The sequence below is a fragment of the Panthera pardus genome, unplaced genomic scaffold (genome assembly GCF_024362965.1).
Source record: "Panthera pardus isolate Hobbes unplaced genomic scaffold, ASM2436296v1 HiC_scaffold_20, whole genome shotgun sequence".
Lineage (NCBI taxonomy): Eukaryota > Metazoa > Chordata > Mammalia > Carnivora > Felidae > Panthera > Panthera pardus.
Genome location: NW_026526766.1, coordinates 73479814 through 73493567, shown reverse-complemented (window position 1 = coordinate 73493567; position 13754 = coordinate 73479814). Strand labels below are relative to the sequence as shown.

Genomic DNA, 13754 nt, shown 5'->3' with positions numbered 1-13754 from the left:
GGACAGAAGCTGCAGATTTGTGACATGGGGCAAGGCAACACGCAGATCGCTCCTCACTGTCCGAGAGTCTGGGGCTTTCGAGGGAGCTTTTCCTCCAGCCTGAGGAAGACGCACACGGGCTCCAGCTCTCCAGACACCCACACAGCTTGGCAGCCTCTTCTCTCCTCGTACGTTTATACTATTTGTATTGGCCAACAACAGACGTTCAGAGTCTTCGCCAGTCCTTCACGACCAGTCCCCTGGATTTCCCTCCACGTGGAGCTGACAGAGTGTAGTCTCTAAAGTATTTAAGGACCAAACCTATTTGGGCGCCAGCCGAAGCATGCTTTAAAAGAAACACTACTGGCGGGGCGCCTGGGTGGCTCAGTCGGTTAAACTTCCGACTTCAGCTAAGGTCACGATCTCGCGGTCTGTGAGTCCGAGCCCCGCGTCGGGCTCTGGGCTGATGGCTCAGAGCCTGGAGCCTGCTTCGGATTCTGTGTCTCCCTCTCTCTCTGCCCCTCCCCCATTCATGCTCTGTCTCTCTCTGTCTCAAAAATAAATAAACGTTAAAAAAAATTAAAAAAAAAGAAACACTATTGGCGAAAGTCGTCCATGTCTGGTGTTGAAAAATCAGCAAAAACGGAAAAAAAGTAAAATCATTTTTAAGCCTCCCACTAAAGCTAATGAGTGTTAGTATTTCCCCATAGAGCCTGACACATACTTTCTACATTCATATATAATACGAGTATGTAAATAGTAAGCTTTTAAGAACAATGAAATCAGATTCTACGTGCTGCCTGGGATGGTACTTTTACAACTGTATCATGAACCAATCATTGGCTTGGTTTCCAAGCCAATATTTATACCATTTTAATGGTAGCATAAAATTTCATCACATGAATACGCTGTACCCTTATTATATGGTACATATGATACAATGCATGGTATACCAGAATATGCCAAGCCCTTATTATATTGTATATACAAATATTCCAGACCTTGATTATTGACCATTTAGGTTGTTTCTGATATTTTCATCGATAGAGACAGTGTTGTGAAGAGCTTCTTGAACATTCCTTGTTATGAACCTTCCTGAATAATTTTTTTAATGTTTATTTATTTTTGAGAGGGAGAGAGACAGAGCACGAACGGGGGAGCGGCAGAGAGAGAGGGAGACTCAGAGTCCGAAAGCAGGCTCCAGGCTCTGAAACGTCAGCACAGAGCCCGACGCGGGGCTCAAACTCAGGAACCCTGAGATCATAACCTGAGCCGAAGTCGGGCCCTTAACTGACTGAGCCACCCAGGCGCACCCTGAAAAAAAATTTTAATGGAATTGCTGCATCAAAATTATGATCATTTGAAGAATTTACCTAAATACTTCCAAATCCACCTCCACTCCGTCCCAAACCATTGCCCCAGCTTCACACATTAACCAGTAGATTTCGTGATTCATTTAAACTCTTGACCAATGGGAGAGGTGAAACTGATACCTTGTTCTTAGGTTCCATCTTTGATTACAAGCAAGTTGAGCATCTTTTCTTGTGCCTCCTGGCCACTCCTGTGTATTCATCAATCTGCTATAGCTGTCCATGTTTCTAGCAGAATATTCAACATTTTCTGACTTTTTTGGTATTTATTTTTTACTCATTATTTTAATGCAATTTTTAAATTACGGTGTGGTCAAATTTTTTCTATGCTTAGAAGAGCTTTTTCTGTTTCAAGATTATATAAATATTTCTTTGCATTTTTTTTCTAACCGCTCTAAATATATCTCCTTGATATTTAAATCTTCAATGCTACTGGGACTTATCTCGGTGTGTGATGTGAGTTAGGCATCTAACTTCCCCCCCCCGAAATGACTAGCCAATTGTACCACCATTTACTTATTGACTAACCCTTTTTTTCCTATGAATTTGAGATGTCCCCCTTATTACACACTAAGCTGGTATACACCTTGGGTGTTTGGGTGACTTTCTACTGTTTCAATAATATGCTTATTCTAGCCTCAAAACGACATTATTTTCCTATGTTCATATTTCAAATTTCACTGCAAATTTTTTTAAGTAAGGTCTACAACAGCCAACATGGGGCTTGGAGTCACAACTCTAAGATCAAGAGTCACACGTTCTACCAACTGAACCAGCCAGGAGCCCCATACTGCACATTTTTAATGCATTATTAACGTTCAGTCAAACAGACCCAATACTCCCACCCTGCTCTTTTCCTCCGGATTTTGTTTTGCTCCCCCTGCACATTTAAATTTTTTTTATCAAATTTAAGCCTATATAAACACTTTCAAAATGATTCTATCAAGTTCAGTGTTAATAGCATTGTTTTGATAGAGGTATGTTAAATATATACATTAATTTGGGAAGAGTTACAATATTGAACCCTCTCATTTAGGGTAATAATACAGCTTCTCTTATGTCCCCAGTCAAATTCTGTTCTTCATATATGTTCTACATATATTTGGTAAGTTTGAATGGTCCTTGCTGTATAGGAAAGGTAGATATAGATGTAAATCGATATAAATGTTGATACACACACAGATATGTATGCATTTTTACTTTGCAATAGGTTTTCTTACAGAATGCCCTAATTACTGTCAATGTTTTTTTTTTAATTTTCTTGGCTTTCAGATGTCAATACATCACCGACTGGGCGCCAAGGTGGCTCAGTCAGTTATGTGTCCGACTCAGGTCATGTTATGTGTTTGGCTCAGGTCATGATCTTGAGGCTCATGGGTTTGAGCCCCACATCGGGCTTGCGGCTGTCACCCTGTCAGCATGGAGCCGGCTTTGGATCCTCTGTCCCCGCTCTCTCTCTGCCCCTCCCTTGCTCATGCTCTCTCTTAAAAAATAAATAAAACATTAAAAAAATAAAATACATCTCCAACCAAGAGTGACAATTATAACTCTCCATCTAAAATATGTATAATTCATGGGGCACCTGGGTGGCTCAGTCGGTTAAGCGTCTGACTTCAGCTCAGGTCCTGATCTTGCACTCCGTGAGTTCGAGGCCGGCATCGGGTTCTGTGCTGACAGCTCAGAGCCTGGAGCCTGCTTCAGATTCTGTGTCTTCCTCTCTCTCTCTCTGTCCCTCCCCCACGCTCGCGCGCATGTGCGTGCTCCCTCTCTCTCTCTGTGTCTCAAAAATAAATAAACATTAAGAAAAAAAATTTTTTTTAATGTATAATTCTTAGCAGAGCCAATATTCCGTGGTAGGTACCGGTATGATCTACTCATTTTCAAATTTTGAAAAACATGCCTACCAGTTGGTAAATAGTGTATCAGTAACAGCAAGGTACAGCAAAATCAGTTAATGATATAGATTCCAATGTAAACCCATTAGTTCACGCTGATGGCTGTAGCACGCGATAACTGCCAGTGGGCGGGTCTCCCGTCACAGTGACATCTGAGCAATTTTGGAGCATTCCCTGCCAGCTTGGCCTGTTTCGTGGAAGGCAGCATGACTTCACGGCACACGCTCTCAGAAGCACTCTGTACTTGAGGACAGTGCTTCCCAGCCTGTGGGTTAGTGACCTCTGAGGTTCTCTGAGACCCCTTCAGGAATCTCTGAGGAGAAAACATCTAATGACACCACCACATCATTTGCCTTTTTCACTCTTGTTCCCTGAGTGTAAGCGGAGTTTTCCAGAGGCCACGTGATGAGCGATATCACAACAGATTGAAGGCAGAAGCGGCCCTCAGCATCCAGCTGAATTCTATTAAGCCAGACATTAAAGAGATTTGCAAAAATGTATAACAATGGTGCTCTTCTCACTATTTGGGAAAACAATTATTTTCATAAAAAATTCTTTGTTAGCATTCCCCAGGCTATTATTGTTATTTTTTTTTACTGAATAAATACACAAATGAAAAGTTCTCAATTGTAACTTCTAATACCGTAAGTATTGATAAATGTAACCCACATAAACAAAAGATTTAAGGCTGCCCTAGCTAATTTTTAACTCTGTAAAAGAATTCTGAGACCAAAAAGTTTGAGAACCACTGTGTGGGGAGAATTCAAAATTTATTATTACACCCAAATTATGTAATTGGCCCTGCCTCTAAATATTTCAGTTAGTATAGTATACTATACTAGTATATATATACAGTTAGTATACAGTTAGTATACTATAGTATACTATAATTATATACTATAATTCTTTGTGTCATAGTGCAGTGTTCCGAGGTTTATAAACCTAATAATAAAATATTAAAAATGAAACCCAGAGTGAAGACACAGTAGAGCTTGGGTAAGTTTCTTCATGTTCTTTTAAAATATTATAAACAAAGGGGTACCTGGGTAGCTCGGTCGGTTGAGCATCTGACTCTTGCTTCCAGTGCCTGATCCCAGCCAGGGTTGTGAGATCGTGCCCCAAGTCCGACTGTGTGCTGAGTGCGAATCCTTGCTGCTTAAGATACTCTGTCTCCCTCTGCCTCTCCCTCACTCACACGAGTGCGTTACCTGCGTTCTCTCTCTCTCTCTAAAAGATAAACAAACAAACAAACAAATATTATAAACATGAATCTTCTGGCTGTGGAAGAACAAGGAAGAATATGTTAATATGTTAATGTTAATAACGAGCCGTCTCTGGGATAGCTTCTGATACCAAGTGGAAACCAATACCCAGGACATCTTTTGATGCTGCGTAAGAAACAGAGCAAAATAAAATAAAGAAGTTGTACACATGGAATGAAAACAACTCAGTTATTCCAACAAAAGTAACATGAGTGACTCTCTATAGTTAGCGTGTAAATATTACTCAGATGATCACGGTACAAAACTTGTTTACAATTAAACCTTGAAAGTGCTATACTTTCATCAAATGTTTTATGTTCGGTTAGAACTCATGGTTTGTTTGTTTGTTTGTTTATTTGAGAGAGAGAGAGAGAGAGAGTGAGAGCAGGGGAGGGGCAGGAGTAGAGGGAGAGACTCTTTTTTTTTTTACATGAAATTTATTGTCAAATTGGTTTCCATACAACACCCAGAGCTCATCCCAACAGGTGCCCTCCTCAATGCCCATCACCCATTTTTCCCTCCCTCCCACCTGCCATCAACCCTCAGTTTAGTTTCATTTTTAAGAGTCTCTTATGGTTTGGCTCCCTCCCTCTCTAACTTTTTTTTTCCTTCCCCTCCCCCATGGCCTTCTGTTAAGTTTCTCAGGATCCACATAGGAGTGAATACATATGGTATCTGTCTTTCTCTGTATGACTTATTTCACTTAGCATAACACTCTCCAGTTCCATCCACGTTGCTACAAACGGTCAGATTTCATTCTTTCTCATTGCCAAGTAGTATTCCATTGTATATATAAACCACATCTTCTTTATCCATTCGTCAGTTGATGGACATGTAGGCTCTTTCCATAATTTGGCTAGTGTTGAAAATGCTGCTATAAACATTGGGGCACAAGTGCCCCTATGCATCAGCACTCCTGTATCCCTTGGGTAAATTCCTAGCAGTGCCATTGCTGGGCCATAGGGTAGATCTATTTGTAATTTTTTCAGGAACCGCCACACTGTTTTCCAGAGCGGCTACACCAGTTTGCATTCCCACCAACAGTTCAAGAGGCTGCCTGTTTCTCCACATCCTCTCCAGCATCTATAGGAGGGAGAGAGACTCTTAAGCAGGCTTCACACCCAACGAGGAGCCCGACACAGGGCTCAACCTCACAACTGTGAGATCATGATCTGAGCTGAAATCAAGAGTCGGACGCTTAACCAACTGAGCCACCCAGGCACCCCAAAATTCATGGTTTAAATAAAGAAAAAGTTCCCTCATCAATGAGGAAGATTATAAAAAAGGTTATAAATCAGGTTCATATAAAAACCATATATAAAGATTATAAAAAAGGTTATAAATCAGGTTCATATAAAAACCACTGGCAATAGTAAAAACCTCTGAAAAAATGCATCACAGTATTGATACAGCAAATGAAAACACCATCTGTATGGTTAAAAAATAATTGAACATTGTCAAACATAAAATATTTAATAGAACTTTAAAAAAGAGCAATATCAATATGGGCTTACTGTAGCAATCTAAATTTATGGAGTTGTTTGTGCAAAATATTTATCTGCTCATATGAGAAAACAACTTTTTGGAAAATGTATAAATCAAGGCAGTAAAATTTCAATCATTATTGATGAAGCTTCAACTGTTTCATATAAACTAGTTTTTAATAATTTACTTAAAATGTGAAATTCAAGACTTTGAAGATAATTTAGTGGTTTTTGTTGATCTCATGAAGCAGGAAGGAACAACATCTGAAATAATTTATCAAAATTTATTGTTGACACATGAGAAAAATGGTTTCAATGAGAAATATTCTCATGAAAACCTTATTTGATTTTATACACACAGTGCCTGTGATTAGCAAGGGAGAGAGTCTGCAGTTTCAGCCAAAATTTAGGGAAATTTTTGAATGTTTTAATTTGGCACTGTCCAAGTCACTGAATTCAATTACCCTTGAATGATGCAATAAAATATATAAACCAAGTAAGTAATTATAAAGGTTTTCTTAATTTATTACCATACATCATGTAAGATCAGGAAAAATTTATAATATATCTGAAGATTTGGGAATTGAGACCATGAAAATTAGGATGCTTGGCTGTAATGTCAGAATTACAAAAGCAGTTTGAAATTCATTTCAAGTTTATCAATTGAACAAAAATTGTGTCATAGAAGCAAAAGGTTAAAAATTACTCTTTTTTAAAAAGAGATTTTACTTTAAACTATCCATTAATTTAAATATCGATGATAGGGATGCCTCTGTGGCTCAGTCGGTTAAGTGTATGACTTTTGATTTCAGTTCAGGTCATGATCCCAGGGTCATGAGATCGAGCCCCCCAACAGGCTCCATGCGAGGAGCCTGCTTAAGATTTTCTCTCTCTCTCTCTCTCTCTCTCTGCTAAATATAACATATATAATATAATATATAATAAATATATCAATGATATATTTAGCTTAATAGAAAGCTTTACTAAGTATATGGGACAATTAATGTTCCCAAATTAAAAACTAAATGCTCCCAAATTAAAAATGTTTAAATATATAAAACGAAAGAAAAATTGAAATTTTATAGAAATAAAGAGTATACCCTTTTATTATTTAAAAAAAATTTTTTAATGTTTACTTATCTTTGAGAGAGAGAGACAGAGTACAAGTGAGGGAGAGATAGAGAGAGAGAGGGACACAGAATCCAAAGCAGGCTCCAGGCTCTGAGCCGTCAGCATAGAGCCCGATGCAGGGCTCAAACCCACGAACTGTGAGATCATGACCTGAGCTGAATTCAGACGCTTAACCAATTGAGCCACCCGGGCGCCCCACGAGTATACCCTTTTAAATAAGATAAAGTACTGATTCAAAAGGAAAATATATTCAATTGGTAAATTATCAGAAATATATTTGTTATTTAATGACAAAAGTAAAAAGTAATAATTCTTAAATTTCTTTTATTTTTCTTTAATAAATTGTGTTCTTTAATTTATTAAATAATTAATGTTGCTTTGGCCATTATTTGACCAAAAATAGTGTTTATGAAGCCCCATGGATTGAAAGTAAATGAAGATTAATAAATGACTTTTAAAATTAAATACATTATAGTAAATAATTTTATGTCTTATTTAATAGAAATTAAATATATAAAATCCCAAATATTTTAAAGGCCAAAAAATTCCAGCAGAAGCTGAGAGGTGAGTCAGCACTGTGAACAGTGTTTTGGACATTAAGAGACATGCATTTAACCAAACCACTCACTGACCACCAAGGAATGGTAAATCATTTAAAGAATCTGGTACAATTCAGGTGTTACATTACAGTTCAGAGACAGCATCATTTAATTAGGATGTCTATGTTTTACAAAACTGTACCGACAATTTCTAAAAATCAACAAATGGTTTGGAAGTTGTTAGAATGATCTATCTAAGGGATGCCTGGGTGGCTCAGTCAGTTGAGCATCCGACTCTGGCTCACGTCATGATCTCGTGGTTTGTGGGTTTGAGCCCCACATCGGGCTCTGTACTGACAGCTCGGAGCCTGGAGCCTGCTTCAGATTCTGTGTCTCCCTCCCTCTCTGCCCCTCCCCTATTTGTGCTCTGTCTCTCTCAAAAATAAAGAAACATTAAAAAAATTTTAGAATGATCTGATTAAAAAAATTAACTATATTGGGGCGCCTGGGTGGCGCAGTCGGTTAAGCATCCGACTTCAGCCAGGTCACGATCTCGCGGTCCGTGAGTTCGAGCCCCGCGTCAGGCTCTGGGCTGATGGCTCGGAGCCTGGAGCCTGTTTCCGATTCTGTGTCTCCCTCTCTCTCTGCCCCTCCCCCGTTCATGCTCTGTCTCTCTCTGTCCCAAAAATAAATAAAAAACGTTGAAAAAAAAATTAACTATAACCTTTATTAATTGGCAATTTTATGATATATCTTAGTTTCTTAGAAAGCAAAAGAGACTAAATTCTAACTAATGAATGTATTAGTTTATATCACTATCTCCTTGTTAAATATTTTAAATGTTGCCCATGGGTTTGGTAAAGTTTCTTATCTAATCGTGTTGGCAAGCACTTATATAATGAAGTTAAGTAACATTGATGGTTGAGGGTCTTGTCTTCTTTCTGATTTTAATTACAATGTTTCTAGACATTTGATTTGATGTAGGTTAAAACACATAAAATTGTGTAACTATTATCTTTGGTATGTAAAGAGCTTAATATGGTTTCCCATTTTTGACATTAATATGATTAGTTATAATAGTGGACTTTTAATATTGAATTGACCTTCTATTCTCATAATGAGCCCTATTTGGTGGTGGTGTATGATTTTTTAATGTACATCTGGATCCAATCATTCTTTTATTTTTTTAAAGAAATTTTATATCCATAACCCAAAGCATGACTCGTTATTAGTTTTCTTTTCTGTGTGTGTATATAAGTGTTATCAGACCTGAGTTTGAGAGATCTACTGATGAAATAATATAGATTTAATGCCTTTTGGTACAATTCTCTGACAACCATCTTGAATTCAGCGATGATTTATAGTCTATACACATTCTCTATTTCTTTTTGAGTCCATTGTGGGAATATATATGCTCATAAAATAATCTAGTTCATTCAAATTTTTAATTTTGGAGGGTACCTGGATGTCTCCATCACTTAAGCAACTGACTCTTGATTTTGGCTCAGGTCATGATTTCACGGTTGTGATTGAGCCCCACATCAGGCTCCATGTTGAGCATGGGGCCTGCTTGGGATTCCCCCCCACCCCTTAAAAAAATTTTTTTTTTTAAGTTTTTGGAGTATAGAGCATTTTTGTAATTTCTATGTAATATGTGCTTACAAATAACATTTTTCTGTCTAGATCTTTGGCTAAAACTCCTTCATTATTCCCAACGTTATAAATTTTTGTATTGAGATATAATTCACATATCATAAAATTCACTCTTTTAAAGTGAACCATTCACTGATTTTTAATATATTTACAGGTTTTACAACCATCACCACTGTCTAATTCCAAAATATTTTCATCACTCCAAGAAGAGATCTGGCACCCATTAAGCTGTCACTCCGTCCCCTCCCTCTCAGCCCCTGGCAACACTGATATATTTTCTGTCTCTATGAATTTGTCTCATCTGGACATTTCATATAAATGGGATCACACAATATGCAGCCTTTCATGTCTGGCTTCTTTCATTTAGCACAATATTTTCAAGATTCATCCACACTATAAAATGTATCAGTATTTCATTTCTTCTCATGGCTGAATAATATTCACCCTTGATGAGTGTTTGGGTTGTTTCCATTTTCTGGCTATTATGAATAATGCTGAATATTCAGGTACAGGTTTTTGTATGAACACGTATTTTCAATTCTCTTGGGCATATACCTAGAGGTGGAATTGCTGGGTCATAGGGTAACTCTATGTTTATCCTTCTGAGGAACTACTGAACAGGTTTTCAAACGGCTTTACTATTATACATTACCTCTAGCAGTGTGTGTGAGAGAGTTCCAACTTCTCCACATCCTTGCTAACAGCTTTTATTGTCTATCTTCTAAATTATGGTCATCCCAGGGGGTGTGGAGTGGTATCTCACTGTGGTTTTTATTTACATTTCCATAAGGCATATATATCCTTTGCCTATTGGGTTATCTTAAATTATTTGTCTTTTTATTGTCAAGTTGTAGAAGGTCTTTATATATTCTGGATACAAGTCAGTTATCAGATACATGATTCTCATATAATTTGAAAATATGTTCTTCCATCTTATGGACTGCCTTTTCAGCTTTTTAAATGTCTTTTTAAAACATTTTTATTTAAATTCTAGTTAGTTAACATATACTGTAATAGTGGTTTCAGGAGTAGGATTTAGTGATTCATCACTTACTTATGAGCACCCAGTACTCATCCCAACAAGTGCCCTCCTTAATACCCATCACCCATCTAGCCCATCCCCCACCCACCTCCCTCCATCAACCCTCAGTTTGTCCTCTATCATCAAGAGTCTCTTATGATTTGTTTCCCTCTCTTTCCTTCCCACGTCCCATATGTTCATCTGTTTTGTTTCTTAAATTCCACATAGGGGTGCAATCATATGATATTTGTCTTTCTCTAACTGACTTATTTTGCTTAGCATAATGCACTCTAGCTCCATCCACATCATTGCAAATGGCAAGGTTTCATTCTTTTTGATGGCTGAGTAATAGTCAATTATGTGTATGTATTTATTATTATATTCCATTGTGTGTGTATATATATGTATATATGTATACATATGTATATATATGTATATAACATACACGTATATATACATATCATATATATATGATATGTATATTTATCCATTCATCAGTTGAAGGACACTTGGGTTCTTTCCGTGGTTTGGTTATTGTTGACAGTGCTTCGATTTCTTGATAGTCTCTTTTATTTTTATTATTTTTTTAATGTTTATTTTTGAGAGCAAGAGACAGAGTGTCGGCAGGGGAGGGGCAGAAAGAGAGACACACACACAGAATCTGAAGCAGGTTCCAGGCTCTGAGCTGTCAGCACAGAGCCTGATGCAGGGCTTGAACTCATGAACCTCGAGATCATGACCTGAGCCAAAGTCAGACGCTCAACCAACTGAGACACGCAGGGGCCCTGATAGTCTCTTTTAAAGCATTCAAGTTTAAAAAAAATTTTTTGGAACATGAAATTTATTGCTATCATGTTTTCACCATCAAAACTCATGATCTTTGTCTTTCCTTCTTGCCTTTGTATAAGGCCAAGAGAGACACTGGCTACTTTGACAACCTTAAAGTGAACTCCAGGAACATCACCAACAGCATGGCCTCTGTGATCAAATCCAGCAAACAGAACGTCATGATTCTCCTCAATAAAATTCAAACAACATAATTGGGTACAAAGGCTGTGACTTTTTTCCCCATTCTTGATCAGCTGGACCTTAACACACTTGCTGATGGCAGAATTTGGCTGTATGGCTTCCATCTCTACTTGCCCAGCACAATTCCCTTGGTATGAAAAGTGCCTCCAAGAGGGTTGGCTTCCAGGGCTGCACCCAACTGGGCTTTCTCGTACTATTCATCATGCCACTTCTAGTCTCGTCAGTGGCTACAGAACTTCCTGGCAGTATGAATACCTGGCCACTTGCCCATGCTGCCGGCACCATGTGTCTGAGCAAAAGAGGAAGTTTTAGGTTTTGGGAAAATTCAATTTATCTCTTTCCCCCTTTTGGTTGCTTGAGCTTTAGATGTTATATCAAAGAAAATAATGTGTAATTAAAAATCCAAATTAAAATTTAGTTTTCTTCTAAGGGTTTTATAAGTTTAGTCTGTGTTTTACCTTTGATCCACTTTGAGTTAATTTTCCTATATGGTGTGAAGTAAGAGTCCAACTTTATTCTTATGCATGTGGATAGTCAGTTATTCCTGCACCATTTATTGAGAAGACTATTCTTTCCTTATTGAAGTTTCTTGGCACCCTTATTGGAAATTAATTGACTGACCATAGATACATGGCTTTACTTACTTCTGGACTCTCAATTCTATACCATTGACCTACATGTCTCTTCTTATGCCTTTACCACACTGTCTTGATTACTGCAGCTTTGTACTAAGTTTTAAAATTGGGAAGTTGGTGGGTGCCTGGGTGGCTCAGTCAGTTAAGTGTCCAACTTCTGCTCAGGTCATGATCTCACAGCTCGTGAATTCTAGCCCACATTGGGTTCTGTACTGACAGCTCAGAGCCTGGAGCCTGCTTCAGATTCTGTGTCTCCCTCTCTCTCTCTCTTTCTCTGTCCCTCACCCACTCATGCTCTTTCTCTCAAAGATAAATAAACATTAAAAAACTTTTTTAAATTGGGACATTGGAGTGTTCTAACTTTTTCTTTTTCAAGGTTGTTTTGGCTATTCTTAGTCCCTTGTACTTTCATGTGAGTTTTAGGATAAGCTTGTGGATTTCTGAAGAAAAAAAAAGCTGAAATTTTAATGTAATTTCAGAGATTTTGCAAAGCCCAATGCATATCTCATTCCCCAGATTTTTTTTTTAAGTTTATTTATTTATTTATTTTTGAGAGAGAGCGAGAGAGAGCACACAAACAGGGCAGGGGCAAAGAGAGACGGAGAGAGAGAATTCCAAGCAGGCTCCATGCTGTGAGCACAGAGCCCAATGTGGGGCTCAATCCCACAACGGTGAGTTGGACACTCAACCAACCAAGCCACCCAGGTGTTCCCCCAGATTCTTTCATTAAGCTTTTTTGTTTTGTCTATTGCTTGGTCCAACTATTTTCTACCATCTCAGGGAGTCAGGAAGTTAAACAATTGCTGGTAATAGTTTTAGACAAACACCTCTAGGGAAGAGGTTTCTTGCACTGGGCAAGCACTCAACCAGGTCAAATGAAGATAGCATTGAACATGGAGTCTTCCAAGGATGCACAAGATAGGTCAGATCATGAAAAGTGATGGGAAATAAAACTTTGAAGGAGGTACAGTACTGTTCTGCTCAGTCTATTAGCCACCAGGCTACTGTTTTTCACCCCAAAGGCAGACTCTTAGTTTTCAAGTATACTGAAGATCTGGAGAATGTAGATTGGATTAAATCAATTAAAATATCACAAAGTTTTATGTTCTTACTGAGATTCAGCTGTTTTCCTTGAACAAACACTTCCCACATAACTTCAAGCCTCTGGTAAATTTCCAGAGTTCTGAAAACGTTGATTTTGACCACTTTTGCCAGTTTTCTCATTGTTTTTATGAAGGAGCGAATTTCTGAATGGCCTTGCCTTGCCATTTTCACTGATGTAACCCAAATATGTTAATTTAGTTTTTCTTTCTTATCCCTCTCTATTTATTAATTTTGCCAGAATTCTGTCTTATTGTTACTATTTTTTAAAACAAAATGTAGGCTTAATTCTTGGTTTCCTTTTTTTTCAATTCATCAACTTTAACCTTATTCATTATTTTCTCTTTCTTTAGGAAGGTCTAGTAAAATTTCCTTTTTTACTTCTTGAAATGAATGTTTAGTTCATTTATTTCTAGTCTTCTTTGTTTCACAGTAAATAACATTAAAAATTATGAATTATCCTCTGAGCATTACCTTAGCATCTCATAAGTTTGATACAGTGTTATCATAATTATTTTCCAGCCTATAGTTGCAATCTTATTTTGTTTTTGACTTAAGCTTTATTTATGAGGGCATTTTTAATTTTCCAAGTGATGCTTATTTATTATTTTGCAATCCATTTCTTATTTTATTGCATTTCAGTATGTGAACATAT

The 13754-nt window shown here is 37.6% G+C and overlaps 1 pseudogene; it reads right to left on the bottom strand.

The window, feature by feature from the left end:
- Positions 1-11205: 11205 nt before the first annotated feature.
- On the bottom strand, positions 11206-11634 carry LOC109270205 (40S ribosomal protein S23-like; annotated as a pseudogene).
- Between the last annotated feature and the right edge of the window lie 2120 nt (positions 11635-13754).